Consider the following 16774-nt stretch of genomic DNA (forward strand, 5'->3'; position numbering starts at 1 on the left):
ATATTCTCAAATATACCCCTTTCCCTATTCCCCACTTTCTCGTGCCACTCCGCTAGCCAAAATGTGGCCGATGAACTCATCTAACCCGTGTCGAGGAGCTTCATCCTCTTCATTGTTGAATGGAGTGCCCACATCCGAGCCGCGCCACATGTAAGTGGCCTCTGCCACGGCATGTGCGTATGGTGTTGCTCGTAGGCCTCCATAGTAGCATGGCGCGGGGTGATGGAGCTCGCGGACCGCCAAATGCCTTGTCATGTGAGCGATGCATACGTAGGAAGCTCGTGGGTCGCCGCACATGCTGCAGTTGCCAGCCTCCTTCTCCGGCTCGCGTGGGGTGGGGCGAGGCGCTCGCCGTAGCCGAGCAGGACAGGGGATCTTTGCGGCAGCCCTCTACACCTCGTAGGTCACCATCGTGATCGGCAAGGTGAACCGTGCAAAGTGGCTTCGCAATGTGGATGACCTAGATCGGGAGCGGTTGGAGGAGGGCCTCGGCCATTCATAGGAGATCGACTCTCACGAGGCAGAGGATTCTGATGAGTACCGCCAGCTGCTCCTCGTCTTGGACTACGATGACAAAAAGGAGTTAGATCATCATGTCGCCACCTCCTACATGGCCCATGTGAAGTACCTGGTGGCCTTATTAGTTAGGTTTAGGGTTCCGGAGTAGCTAGTTGATCTAGTTTCGAACTACATATGTTAAATATATCAACTAGATTTGTGTGCTGATATATATACTAGCTAAATAGCTAAATACACATGCGTTGCTACTGAAAATAAAAAAAAATGTATTCATTAACAGTTTCAAGCATGTCACTTTGTGTGTCCACTACGTCTTACTCGCGCTTCAACCTGCATTGTCGATCGTGCACCGGTAGCAACTTGTTACAGATTTTTCTCTATAATAAATCCTAATCCCTGACATCAGATAATCAATTGGATTTATCTAATTTATGAATATTTCTCATAATCTAGTTCATTCAAACTGTTAATTCTAATTAACATGTAAGCACGGTTCATCGTATTTGACAAAAAAAAATTCTACTCCCTCCGAACCATAATAAGTGTCGGTACTTAATACTAGTTCACCTCGCTAGCCGTTATTTCCTTCCCCTTCCTGTGAGATACTTATGATATTTTTTCTTGTCACATGAACAAACGACGACGAACATGTATGGCCTTCAGCTAGACGTGCATTTACAAAACTAGCTATCACCGTAACTAATCATTCCACCTGACATGCGCACGTAGAAAATAGCAGGAACACACACGTCCGCCCGCGGCTGATCATTCTGGCGAGACAGCGCACATACAGAAGTGGCCGATTGATACGAGATGCCCAGTACAAAACGCTACTTCGATGCATGTGCTGAGTGCTTCAATGCAAAGTGCGCTAGTTCCATGCATGTGTAATGTGTTGGCTAATGTGTTGGCTATAATACGTGAGGAGCCGATAGATCGAACCACGTGTTTTTTTCCCGTTTTCGTTAAACCAGAACATGACTAAAACTGCCGAACAGGTAGGTCAGTTAGCTAGCGATCTGTTTCAATTTATAACAGTAGTAAAGATGATGAACTCGTTTGCTTATCTGTGTTAAAAAGCAGCGTAAACAGCTTTTTCTAAAATCTGCACTATCTACTCTAGCAGATCAATTGTCATACACTACAGGAAACGGATAAAGTGCCGATGGCCATCCACTGTGCTGACGGCTAAATATCGGGGCTGTCGGAACAGGACCCGTTCCGGCCAGGCCAGCAGGCAAGCTGTCGACACATGAAGGCCTTTGGCGACAGCAACCGTAGGTATAGTTTCCATCATCGGCACAACCTCTCCACCGTGACGGCTAGGTAACAACATTAGGTCTGTGCCAATGGAAAAGCCGTCGGCATATCTATTTTCTATTTACAACATTAATTTTAGAAAAATCATAACTAAATATTATAATTCAGAAAAATACAAATAATATATCAAAAATTTCAGAAAACTAAGATCTATCTTGGCAAAATATCAAACTTGAAATATTGCAAATATCTCAAAAACCTTTTAAAAAATGAGCTATCATGTGCGATGTTTCATGGTTTTCATGCATAACGACCAATGTTATGGCTCGAATCGTCGCATAGTTTGTGATAATGTGCCCAAATGGTGCACACATGTGCATCTTGGGATGATGAACAATGTTGCAGGAGGAAGCTTTCATTTTCATCGCACCAAAAAACTATTTTCCATTTTCCGTGTCACAAAAACAGAGTGTTTTGTGAAGCAACCACCAAATAAAAGTTTCACAATAGTACCATCCCATTTTTCAAAAATACAAGACCACCTTAAATACATGATTTCCTAAATAGGATATCTGAAACATTTCGTCCACCCCTCGTGAAAAAGATAAATTCCAGCCAAGTCAGAAGGAAGTTGGTCAGATTTGAACTACATGTACATGATCTAATTCTCATGATTTTTTCGGAAAAATAATTTTTAGGTTCACAATGTGCTATTTCATCATAGATATATTGCAATTTTAACGAGGCTCATCCGTAAGCTAAGAATGTTCATGCCCGCCGTTTTGACCATAGTTTGAAACGGGCATAAGAAATTCAAAAAGATCAAAACAATGAAAACCTTCGCGTGGTCATATTATGTGACACAGTTGAAAGGAAAAAATATCAAACTTGTAATATTGCAAATATCTCAAAAAACATTCTTAGAAATGAGCTATCATGTTCGATGTTTCATGGCTTTTAGGCCGAACGACCAATGTTATGGCACAGTTTGTGATAATGTGCTCATATAGTGCACACACGTGCAAATGGGGATGACGAATAATTTTGCGAGAGAAAGATTCCCTTTCGTCGCACCAAAAATCTATTTTTCATTTTCCGAGTCCCAAAAATGGGATGTTTTGTGAAGTAACAACCACATGAATCTTTCACAATAGTACCACCCCAGTTTTTTTTTAAAAAATACTAGACAACCTTAAATGCACAATTTCTTAACCGGGGTATCTTAAACATTTTTGTCCACCCATCGTGAAAAAGACAAATTCCTGCCAAATCAGTAGGAAGTCGATCAGATTTAAACTATAGGTACATGATCTAATGCTCTTTTTTTTTTTTGGAAAAACCATTTTTGGGTTTAAAATATGATATAGATGTCATATTTGGATTCCTCCCACTTTTCTGATCGATTTAGACATATATTTGTCAAATTCTGATTTACAGATTTAAAGATATTAATTATTCCATATTAAATAGAAAAATACAAAAAAATAAATTAATTTTATTTTCATTTGAATTCAACATTAATATTAGTTATTTATTGTAGTTTACATAAGTAATTGTTTGAAATTCAAAAAATAAAGATGTGCGACATCAAGGGATAGGGTTAATATGATTGATATGTTAGTATTATAACCAATATGTCATTTCTTTCAGAGAACCTCGTCCGGAAGAAACAGAGAAGTTAAGCGTGCTACTGCTGGAACAGTGTGAGGCTGAGTGAATGAACGAGAAGTTTGGACACGAGTGCAATGTGACCTAATATTAAGTGTAGTTAGAATTAAAATGGTCCATGTGAGAGATTAAAATAATTAATTTTAAAAAAATCGAGTTAGAATTGCCAAACGGCCACAGAATGTTGTGCCGACAGCTAGCCTATGCTGAGCATATATTGTGCCGACGACGGCCATTGGCACAGGGCTGTACCGACGGCATGGCCGCCGTCCGTACCTTGATTAGTTTCCGTAGTGATACCGCAAAATAGACAAGGCACGGCACAACAATTTATGCTCTCGAGCGTGCTCCTTCCATCCGCCACAAATAAGTGTATGATTTAGTTTTATTTTAAGTTAAATTTTATTAACTTTAACCAATTTTTTTTTGGAGAAAAGCACTAGCATTCTAAATTTATATCGCTAGGTTCATCTTGCTATGTAGTTCAGTAATATAGTATTTTAATGTTATAATACCTTAATACCAAGTTTTAAGGCTTATATCTTTTTTGAATAGTTAAATCAAATAAAGTTCGATCGATTTTTTTAAACAAAATCTATGAGAAAATATAATATTTTGTAGATACCATATGAAAATATATTTCATTATCTATCTAACGATGTTGATTTTGTATTTTGCATGTTAAACTTTTTTGATAAAAATTAATCAAACTTTATATAGTTTAACTTTCTAAAAAAATATAAGCCTTAAGATGAAGGTAGTATATGTTGCTATTTTATTTAAAAAGTAAATAAAACTAGTAATAACATACGTTTATTGGTGGAGGACTAAGAGGAGTATGAGTGTAAGCCTTTTGACTAGTTATAGTGAGGAATAACATAGAGTAATAACATGCAGATGTTACTATTTTATGTTACCACCTTCATAGTGGTTAGTAACATTAAAATAATTAATTAGCTTGTAGACTCATTGTATCTTGAAAATTGTGATGTTACAGTAACTAGCTATGTTACTTAATCATCTTCTCTACTCTTTAATTTACTGCCACATAAGCAAATTTGCTGAGTTGAACATTTAGTTACTAGTCAATTTACTTGCACTATAAGTATTCTTACTGCAACCACACCTTCCAGCCCAGGTGACGGAGGGGTGCTTTTTTGAATATATTTTTTAGCCCAGAAACTCTCGTATTCACGGCCATGCATGCATGTTGATGCGTGGAACGATATCAGATTTGACAACGAAACCTTATCATTTGAGTTATGTATCGACATCATACCGGATAAGTTCAAGAAAAACAGCCTCCTCGCTAGGAAAATTCCGATGATGCAGGGAAATGAGTGCACATATACATGCTACGAGGAAAATACCACCTGTTTTTGTAGATCGGAGCACATAGCCAATTGACCAGGCATCTGCCTAATTCCATTGACTTGGATATGAACCCTTGCTTCGCTGACCCACACAGCTCAAAGCCACGTCTCTTCTTATCCCCAAGCATAAAAGACAAATCCTTAGCGTATCAAGTTGCTGCAGAGGTTTAATTTTTTTTTCCTTGTCAATTCTTTCCAGGAAACTGTGCATACAAGGTTCCATCCTCAATGTGTATAATCCATACACATTTTTTCAAATAAAAGGGCAAAAGATTTAATTCAGGCCCTGTCTCTCCCCTGGTTATACCCATTCTAGCAGACATGGCAAATGAAGAACAAAATGTACAGGGCATTTTCGTGAACTCTGCCATTCTGCCAACACACGTTTTAGAATAAAACAAAATAAATTGCAACATATATTTAACTGACATTATGTAATTACTAAATGTAACAAATAGGTTTAGTTTGAGCGTTTATCTATATTGCACATATTTTTGTTGCCGGTACTAGTTAGCATTTCATTTCCTAGAGTTATCGCGTTGTATTCTATAAGTAGTAAATATTACTAGGATGTATGGTAATTAAATAATGTTACCTAATATATCAATGTACTAACTACTAACCATCTTGTTGTTAACATACATACTACTAGATAATACTCCTTCCGTTTCAATGAATAAGGCCTTTTTTTTGAAAAGTCAACCTATGTAATGCTTGACTAAACTTTTAGATAAAAACTATCAAAATTTGGCCAAAGTACGTAATTTGATTTTGGATTGTACATGTTAATGATTTTCTCCTAAAAACTCAGCCAAACTTTACGTAATTTGATATATGAAAAGAAAATTATTCAATGGAACAGAGGTAGTATGATCATTACATACAACAGGCCTACATCGATGATTCACGAACCAACCACGGTGACACATCAAACGGTCACGTATAATCCGAGTATGCTCAGGGCATGTGTAATGGTTGATAAGACCCGTCTTATCTTAATTTTCAGGTAATCTAGATATGATAATAAAATATGATATACAATGCATTATTTTTTTAGTCTTACCTTTACTAATCAGACATCCTAAATATGTGGTAAGAGAAATGTGCTAAGAGATCATCTCTTAATTAATCGAAAACAAACCCTTTTTTAGACTTTTTGTTTCCTCCACCTCATCGTTGGACGTACTGCTAAGATATCACCATTGTACATACCCTCACGCGTGCTAGGGTCTTCCATGTCCCGGACCAGTCGTGTTAGGTGAGCACTTCGCGTTGAGATAAAGATAGGCATGTTCCAGGATCTGATCAATATAAGTAGGAATCTTCGACACATTTGGTTAGGATCAGATCATATCATATTATGCCATACGATCGAATAGTTGGTGCAAAAGATGCACCACTACCACATATTTTCTTGGAAGAACACTCGAGCCTGTCATCGGCAAGATCTATATTTGTAGCTTCAATCTAATTCTTGTACTCTTATAAACACCATCCAGATACAATCACAAAAGAACATAAGGATATAACTCAATGGTGGGTTTGAACCTAGCTATTGTTGATGACTAATACTTCTTCCATTTGAAAATCTAAGACACGTTCTGCTTTGAAAAGTAAATACTTGGTTCATATATGGTTTTATGACATGAAACTGGTTTTATTATATTTGAAGCACTACATAAACCATATATAAACAAGGGCTGTGCTACATCGAGGTCGACCTCGATTCCTGGTAAAACGAGGTCAGTCCGACCAGGTGGACTTTCCTTTTCTGGACCAGCGTGGGGACCACGCACTTTCCTTTTTTTGGCCCACCGTGGGGACCCCCCAGCAGCATACGAGCATCTCCCCCCCCGCAACTCCCACGTGAACGCCACTTTTTTTGGGGACCGCACCATAAAGCTACATCGGATCCCATCTTCTTCCCTGCTACATGTGCGTTGGATCCCCATCTTCTTCTTCACCACGCCAAGAACAGGGATGAACCAGGGAAGAACAGTCACATCCAGATTCTTGAGAAAAAAACTCCTCTCCTCTCGTCCAGTTCCTGCCACCAGTCAATCTGCTACATCGATTCAATCAGCTTGACTGTGAGATCTGCTACATTGAGGAACAGATCTGCTACATACACATAGTTTCAGACCTGCTAGTTTCGGATCTGCTACATACATATAGGGAGAAAATCTGCTACATTGAGGGAGGGATCTGCTACATCCGACGACTTGCGGTGTCCAGGGGAATCACCTCCAGGCACCCCCTCCCCCTGCTACATCGTCCATCCCTCTCGCAAAATTCAGTTGATCTGGAGGTACTATCTTAACCAGATTCTGCTACATGAACCTTTCCCTTTGCTACATCTAGTGAAAAATATAGTTGCCCCTTGTGGTTCATAGGAACAGACTACATCTAGTGATTCTCGTTACATGAACCTTTCCCTTTACTACATCTAGTGAAAAATATGGCATCATCAAGTCTTTAAACAGCTATAGCTGCCACTAATGTATGTTACATGCACTTGGTAGCTGACCTATCTACTGCCTTCAGACAAAAGTAGTTGCCACTAATGTAACTATAGTTACATGCCCCACGTTTCATGTGCCAGAAAAATAAATTACTGCTATGTTTACATGTGCCACTAATGTAACTATAGGACAAACAAAAAGTAACAAGTTTTAAAGAAAAAGAGCATAGGACACAAAAAAGATAGCATGTTAGAACACAGGATATAACACACAGAAAAAAGATGGAACACACAAAAGTAGATAGCATGTAGATAGCATGTAGAACACACAAAAGGGTAGGACAAACCATGTAGAACACACAAAAGAAAAAGCATGTAACTGGTAGACACAAAGTTAGGGCAGAGCTACATGAGAGAACACTACACTGCACCTCTACATGCTAATACTGGTTATCAGTTCATACTGGTTTCCCATTAGTAAAGGTAGTACTGCATCTCATTTGGCCATACTCGGTTGCCATGACAGGTCACATGATCTTTCCCCCGGTTTTGCCTTGGGTTTCTACGGAAGATATTTACAACTTGCACCTGTAAAAGACAAAAAGGGAGAATGTTATTTAACCGAAGATTGTAAAAAACGGATGTAAAATTACTTTAGAAAAAATGTTGTGCAACCAAGAAATCTTAATGATTCATGTCATTGATTCCATGCGGATATTTGTTTTTGAAGAAGAATGCCAAGGGCTCGCGGATTTGAATACTCGGTTTGGTGGCATTGATCTCAATGCAACTCCCGAAGCTAGTACATCAACCGATCAACATGCCGGGCAGCCGCCGAAGTCGGAGGCCATCGTGTCGATCCCCAAGGAGATGAAGCAGGTCCTTCAAACAATGATCAGCAAGCTGATTCGCGTGCACGGATCGGTGTTACACTTTCCGAGTGAGGAAAGCGATGGTGAAGCTGAGGTTGAGTCAACGCCTGAAGGATATGTTCCAAAGGTTCCATTTGTTGGCATGATGTTTGACACACCTGAACTAGCTTTGCAGCACTACAACAGATATGCTCACCACATTGGTTTTTCAGTGAAGATAGAATCATCTAGGAGATGTGCTAAAGATGGTCAGCTAGATAAATATGTTTATGTCTGCAACAAATCTGGGAAGCCTAGAGAAGAAGAAGCGGTCCCAGTTAAGCGGAGAAACCGTAAGCTAACCGTGCTGACCGACTGCAAAGCAAAGCTTCGAGTAAAACGCGATGGTGCTAGATGGAAAGTTACTCAGTTTGTCGAGGTTCATACACATGAGGTGATTGACAAGTTTGCGCTTAAGAAGTACTTGAGATCACACAACAAGATCCCTACAGAAGAGAAAAAGTTCATTGACTTGTTGCATGAAGTCAACCTTTCTTCAGGAAGAATCATGGAAATCATGGGGGAGCTATATGGGAGCAAGCGTAATGTCCCATACAACGAGCAAAACGCTTAGTAACTACACTCGCAAAACTAGGGAACTATGACAGGATTAAAGATATCCCGGAGCTGCTAGAGTACTTTGAAGAAATCAAGAAAGATGATCCCGGATTTTTCTACGAGGTTCAAGCTAGATGCGTAAAATAAAGTGGAGAACCTGTTGCGGGTGGATAGCAAAGCAAGAGATGTGTACCCCTGTACAATGATTGTATTTCTTTTGATACAACATTCATGACAAACCAAGACAAGCATGCCATGTGCTCCTTTCATTGGAATAAATAGATATGGTCAATCCATCCAGCTTGGTTGTGGTTTTGTGAGGAATGAATCTTTCGTGAACTTTGTGTGGTTGTTTGAGCGGTTTTTAGAGGCAATGGATGGACTACATCCATTGAACATCATTACGGATCAAGATGCGGTGTATCGAACTGCTATCCTCATGGTGTTCATTGGCATCATACACAGGTTCTGCAGGTGGCATATAATGCAAAAAGTACAGGAAAAACTTGGTACTTTTGTTGCTCAGAGAGAAGACTTGCGTTTAGAGTTCAATGATGTGATTGACTACAGCATGACACCGGAAGAGTTTGAACAGCGGTGGGCAAATATGGTGGAAACGCATGGGGTTGCAGATAATACACATTTTCTTGACCTCTATGATTTGCGAGAGTGTTTTGTGCCAGCATATTTCCGCCACCGGTTTTTCCCGTTCCTTCAAACTACATCTAGAAGTGAAGGGTTTAATGCTGTTCTTAAGCAGTATGTTCATCCACATGATAGCCTTGTTCGTTTCTTCAAGCATTACATGAAACTACAGGAAAGAATTGATGTAACGAAGATGCTCATGAGTTTGATGGTGATGAGAAGACAAGTCAGGCTTTGGGGGACTTTCCCATGGAGAAGCGAGATCCTTCAGACATACACCCTGCCCATCTACCACCGCTTTCAGCTTGAGCTTCGCAAGATTACATCCTACAATGTTCGTGACATTGGTGTTACTGAACAAGGGAGCATTCATGAGGTTTTCCCAATACAAGGATCCGTGCGCGGGTACGGTAGGAGGAGTTATCGTGTCGATGCTGATGTAGCTAATGGAATCTACAATTGTGAATGTTGCAAAATTAACAGGGATGGTATCCTGTGTCTGCCATGCAATGAAAGTTATGTCACATCTAGGGATGGTTACAAAATACCCAGAGCACTACATCCTACCCGGTGGTGTCTACCCCTCTCCGACATAGTTGCACCGCGGGATGAGAGGCAAGAAAGGCCTCGTTGGCCGAAGCTATCTAGAAAAGATATGAGATTGCTTAGATATGGTAACCTCTCGCAGTGATTTTGCTAAGCTTGCTCGTTGGTTTAGCGGCCTCGTGAGAAAACTAATGAAATAGCTGAACGGCACATGAGAGCAATGGAGAAAGAGATGGCAGATTTGAAAAAGGCAAATGCTGATGCACTCAAAAAAAGGAAGAGCGCCAAGCAAGCAGTAAACACCAACACTGCTAATGATTCACAGGAAAGTGTACCTATGGAAGAAGATGCTGCTACTGTGGAGAATCGGAAAGCTAGGAACCCACCAATGTCAGCGACAAAAGGGCGCCCAGGTTCAAAAAGAAAGAAAGGTGGTCTACAGTTACAGAAACCAAAACAAGGTCTCTGTGGTGTGTGCAAGCAACCAGGTCACGATGCTCGTACGTGCGAGGTGCGACTAGCAAACCCAGAGAAGTACAGTTTGTTGGGCCTTTTTCATTGATTTGAAAAAAAAAAAGAAGGAAAAAATATAAGAAGTGAAGGACATTGTGTTTGATTTAAAAATTATGTGGCTCATGTTACCTTGTCGAACAAATTTGTACGAGACCTTTTTGCGAATATTTAAATGATTTTTGAGACAAGTATGTTTTCTGATGCGAAAAAATGTATCTTATGATTGACAACTTATACTTTATTGCATTTGCTGAATTCTTTTCGATATAGTAATAATAAAGTAACTATGTAAAGTCAGTATTGAAACATATGTAACATTTAAAAAATGAAAGAAAGAAGAAGAGCATGGTTAGAGATATGAATTACCACTTGACACATTTGCTAGACAAATAATCGCCAATTTGCTTTCTTCGTGAAACGTAACCATTTATCCGTGTACAACTTCCTCGATGTTTGGAATGTCTTTCTCGCGAGTACGTTGCTGGGGTCCCGCTTGGGCATGCTTCAAGATTCTTCGATGTGAAAAAACCACGGTCATACTCGGGAGATGAAACACAGATAGTGTGAAGTTAAAAAGTGAAGTTACATTGTTCGACCAGACTCGTTAGAAAACAAGCAGAAATGAAAAACCTATAGTAAAAAGTGAAGTTACATTGTTCCAAAAAAAAATATAAAAAAATGCGTTATACACTTGAATTTAAAGAGAATTATGAAGCTTACCCATTGTTTTGGCGCGGGCTATCAATTATCTCTATAGGCCAGTCCATGATCTTTATCTTTGAGTTGGAGTACTGTCTGGTCCAGTTAGTCTTTATGCCAGCAATTAGCAAGTGGCAAGCGTGCATGTTTACTGGCTCGGAATTGTTTCCTAGTGAATCATATATCTCGAACCTCTGAGCTTTGATGTTCAGGTTAACAAGCCAGTAATGGCCTGATGCATCCTTTGGTGTTCCAGGAAAAGCTTGAAGTGTAGGGAAACAAACCTGTAATGTAACAAAAAATATAGATGTGGAATTGTGATGAGGAATCAGAAAAGATAGAAAAACATTCTAGTAATAAAAATGTTTGATCAGGAAAATGATTAGTAATTAAAAAATCAGGTTAGCACTTACAATGTCTTTGTGATCCAATCTGTTTGATGGACTGTTTTCGAAACATCGGGTTACTTCCTTGAGATTATCACGTCCCTCAATAAGGTATGACTGTTTGAACGAGATAAAAAGTAAAAACCAATTACTATTGACTTGACAAAAAACGAAAGAACAATTAGATGCACATGTGTTCCACTAATTTCAAGTTCTATCTGATTATCCAAAAGAAAAGAAAGAGTACAAATTGGACATAACTTACAGCTATACGCAGAGGCATAATGACCTTTTTGGGGTTTTGATTTTCCCTTTTGATGATGTTGATTCCAATTTCTGCAACAGTGTTGTACAACTTGTTCCTTGGCCTAACAGATTCAGCAAGGTCACCGAGACTAACATATATGTCATCCAGGTCTATAACTGTTTCCTTGTTGAAAGGGTCCCTTGGTGCATGTTTCCATCCATGCTGGCTGCACCATGTCTGTACACCTCGTCACCGGACTTGTTGACATAAAATGTTCTACTAGTTTGTGAGTTGACAAAAGGCGATTTCGCATACTGTCCTGGCTTGGAAATCCTCTTTTCATACTCATGAGCCACTGGTGTAATGCTAGATGCTGGTTGTTTCGATTTTGGATTCATGCAATCTTGAGCTACCTCTTCCTTCCTAGCTTCAGTTCCATCAAGATTGTTCTGTTCGTTTGCAGTTCCTTCGCCTAGGTCATTGACATCTGGAGGAGTGTCGAGATCAAATAGTGGAGGATCTGCAGCCCGTCTGATTGCTTCTTCCCTTATTTTCGATTCAGAGCTTTCGAAGTCAAGCTTTCTATTCATAGGATCATGTGCAGCGGATTGGGGCACATCTGTCGTCGTTGTCCTTGGTCCTGAATTTTCCTTCTCTCGATTTGATAGCTGCAGCAACTTGTGACCTAGTCTCGCTCGCGCGAATTGCTACTGCTTGGGCTGCCTCCCGATTCGGGTTGCATTTTTCCTTGGTGTTGTTCCTATTCCATCCTTCATAGGACTGTTTTTGAGCTCTTGGCGCACAGCAGACCTAGTTCGGTACCTGCCTGGTGATGTTACATTGGTTTCCTCAACTTTGGTTCTCTTGTCTTTTTTGTCAACAAACCTTACATCTTTCCTTTTCTTTGGTATGATTTTAGGCTCCATTTGAGCAAGAATTTGTTGGCACTCAGGCCTGAGAATAGCATCATGCACAGTTTCCAGCCCATCCATTGAAGGTTCCATTCGTGGTATGTTCTTCATTAACTGAACCCTATCTAGAATAGGTGTGCCGATATCAATGAACTCGGGTTCTTCGAACAAAGGAAATTCAGGCTCTTTGTGTATCTCGGTGCCAACATACTTCAAGAACTCCATCCTCCTATTTTCTTCTAGTTTGGATTCTGATTCTTCACCGCAACCGCTGTCATCTCGCTAACTTGTTTGTTGTCTCGTACCACATGTTCCTTCGTGATGAGGTCATGTTTGCGTTGCGATCGTCGGCAGACAAAATTGATGCATGTAGTTTCCGGTTCAACTTCTTCTTCATTGTTTTCAAGTTGGTCAATATCATCCTCTCGCTCGTTACATCTTTTCCTCTTCGGATCCCTCATCAAAGCCGCTATGTGCTCGGCTTTTGTACTTGTCAATGTGAGTAAACTTGAGGGTGTTGGTTGTGACATTATCGATGATCCGCCAATGTAACCTCTGCATCTTCAAGAACTTTATTTTCTTTGTCACCAACGAGTGGAATAACATTTCCACATTCCTTCTCCACTACTGTAACTTCAGCTTGTTCTTCAAGTTTTCCATGATCACTGAGCTGATTATCAAATGGGGCAGTACTTTTTTCAGTGGGAAGAGCATGTTTCGTGGTGTGCTGGTCCTCTGTGGGCAACACTGCATTCTTTTGTGCTGATATTTCTGTGTTGACCATAACTACATGCTCCTCATCCTTTTGAAGATTCTTCGTATCAATCGAAGTTTCATCTTCTTTTTCCAAGCTCGCGTGTTCACCGACAAGCATTTTGGTTTTGGCAACGAGCTTGCGGGAGCAGAGATTAGACTCTTTCTTCTCCGACTCTGGAATTGCTATGACTCGCACCACTCGAAGGATGTTGGGCGGCATGCGTGTTACCATCCAACTTTGATTCTCCTTGTACATTCTCTTTACTGGTAGTATTGCTTGGTCTTGCTTCAGCTACATCTGCCGTTATTTTACTTGAATCCTTGGTTTCCACTTGAGAATGAATCGTACCAACATCCTCATGATTAGGACCTTGCAACTTTGTGTCTTTGTGTACCTTTGGTTTCCTTGGAGCAGCTCTCTTGCTTTTTTTGGACTGGGTAATATTGATTTCTGTGGCATAGAATTGTGGTTCCTTGATGTCGTTGGGTCGGTTCGACTCGTGGCTAGGTTCCTAACTAGCATCCGCAAGGAAGCTTCAAAACCATGGCACGCATACTCAATCAGCTTCATAAATCTCCTTTTGTCCTACAAAAAGAAGATAATTGGAAAGAAATGAGATGTAGTGTAGGAGAAGAAAAATTAAAATTGTTTTTCCAAAAAAGGATGTAATGATAGTGGTCAGCATTTAAAATGTGCAAAAGCATAGAAACAAAAACGATTGCACGACTTACTTCCTGTGTAACGTTTTGTGGAGCATTCTTTTCAATGAACTTGGTTATTTTGCGAGGGTCTGAGAATAGAATGCTTTGTGACATCTGAACATATTCATCTTCTTCGATTGCCCATTGTCATTAGCAGTATTGTTGTTTTCATACCCCGCGCCGGTGCATCGGATGGGCCGCTTGTTATGCTTTTTGCAACTTCGGAATCCGACATGGAACCATCATTACCACAGCTTTCATTCATCTCTCGGATCGGATGCAACATTCACATTCTCATTATCACTTCCATCTGTTATTGTCCTGTCATCCGATGCATCTTGTACTTCTGAGAATTCTTGCTTTAGCTGCAATTATATTGAGAAAAAACATAAGGATATAAAAATAAGGTTGTTTCTAAAAAAGACATGAGTGTGAAATGCAATGTAACATTTCAGAGTAACGGAGTTTATGAAAAAACAAACACCAAAAGCACCTAAAATGAAGAGGGAAAAACTCACCGGTAATGCACCGAATGAGCCATTTTCTTTCATGTCTTGCTTTATAGCTTTTCTAACCATTTCATTTGTCCATACTGACACTCTAGTACCTTCAGGGTTTACATCCAAATCCCGCAACTGTAATGAGTCGAGATATTTTACCTGTCATAAAAAAAGAGAAGAAAAAGAAGACCATGGATGTAAGTAAAAAGCGTTTCCTTTGTAGAATCATGTTGAGAAGAGACGATGCCATGGGTAAAAGTTATATTTAAAAAACATATGAATAAATTGGAGAAGGAAGAGGTACCATGAGGTACAAGCATGCATGGACCGACTTGTTCCTTGTCTCGCATCTACACTCAATGATTTACAAAGGATCATTATAACAAACTTGCACATGTTGAGCCGCTTTGCTTCTTTAATATTTACCAATGAAGGATATACTCTCGGGCCGACGCGGATTCCGAGTTGTTGGAGCCGTAACGAGCACATTGCAAAAGTTATGAAAAGCCTCGGAAATTTACTCGTTAGCGGGTCTCATTGCAGATGAGCTTTGTTTCTAATGAGGTAAGGGTCGGCTGTTTCCTCCCGATAAGCGATAGTTGCTCCTTCATGAAAGCGAGTTGCGTCTCGATCTCGAGCAAAAATGACATCAATATCTCCAAATGGAACACCGATAACTTGTTGAACGAGACTCTTCCGTCACCGGTATTGCGCCACGTCCCGGGAACACTAATGTGCAAGACGCTGGATCAAAGCTTTCCATTAGAAACCGGCACGATCGGGATGCAACTTAGAACACTTAATATCCAGCAGACCGCCATAGTCATTGCTCCTTATCAACAGCTGTTGTTCCTCTCGTAATGTTTGGGTATAACCCGACCATCCTCATAGGTGAAGCCCTCTCGAAACAATTTCTTACTTTTTGTCTACATAACAAAGCAAAAGAAGTAGTTGAAAACAATCGGAGGATGTATTTTTCACTATGACAGCTTACTAGAAAATACAAATGAAAAAAGAGCAAAAAAAGCACTAGACTAGGATGTTACAAAAAGTGACTAACCATATTATCTTGGTGCTCGTTCATTACCAGCCCTCGGAGATTCTTGTTTTACACATTGAATGCCTGGTCTAGCTTCATGCACATTTTCCTCTTGCTTGACATGGAATTGGACTGGTGACATGGAATGCTTCAGGTGTAAGCTTATGGCGCATCTGGTTGTACTTTGAATATCTTCTCGACGGACTTGTTTTTTTTGTTACTACTAGATCTTGTCATTGTACCGTAACAAAAAATCTGCATTAAAGAAGAAGTTACAATTTATTTGAAAAATGTAACCTGCATAAGACATTTCCCCATGAAAAAAAGTGAACCCTTAAAATTTCAGAGTAATAGAAATTGAGATGGAATACATTACGTAAAAGAGTTATATACTCTCTCTAAAAAGAAACGAACAATCCACACATATATATTAAAAATTACAGACCATAAATGTCGTTCATAGGAACTAATACAAAAATGAGAATGAAGGTTCAACATAATAAAAAAGTACTTATTACATTTCCATGTTCATGAAGGAGATATGCCCTAGAGGCAATAATAAAAGTAGTTATTATTTATATCTCTATGTTTATGATAAATGTTTATATGTCATGCTATAATTGTATTAACCGAAACATTAGTACATGTGTGATATGTAGACAACAAGAAGTCCCTAGTATGCCTCTTAAACTAGCTTGTTGATTAATGGATGATTAGTTTCATAATCATGAACATTGGATGTTATTAATAACAAGGTTATATCATTATATGAATGATGTAATGGACACACCCAATTAAGCGTAGCATAAGATCTCGTCATTAAGTTATTTGCTATAAGCTTTCAATACATAGTTACCTAGTCCTTATGACCATGAGATCATGTAAATCACTTATACCGGAAAGGTACTTTGATTACACCAAACACCACTCGCGTAAATGGGTGGTTATAAAGGTGGGATTAAGTATCCGGAAAGTATGAGTTGAGGCATATGGATCAACAAGTGGGATTTGTCCATCCCGATGACGGATAGATATACTCTGGGCCCTCTCGGTGGAATGTCGTCCAATGTCTTGCAAGCA

The sequence above is a fragment of the Lolium rigidum genome, chromosome 4 (genome assembly GCF_022539505.1).
Source record: "Lolium rigidum isolate FL_2022 chromosome 4, APGP_CSIRO_Lrig_0.1, whole genome shotgun sequence".
In the NCBI taxonomy this organism is placed as follows: domain Eukaryota; kingdom Viridiplantae; phylum Streptophyta; class Magnoliopsida; order Poales; family Poaceae; genus Lolium; species Lolium rigidum.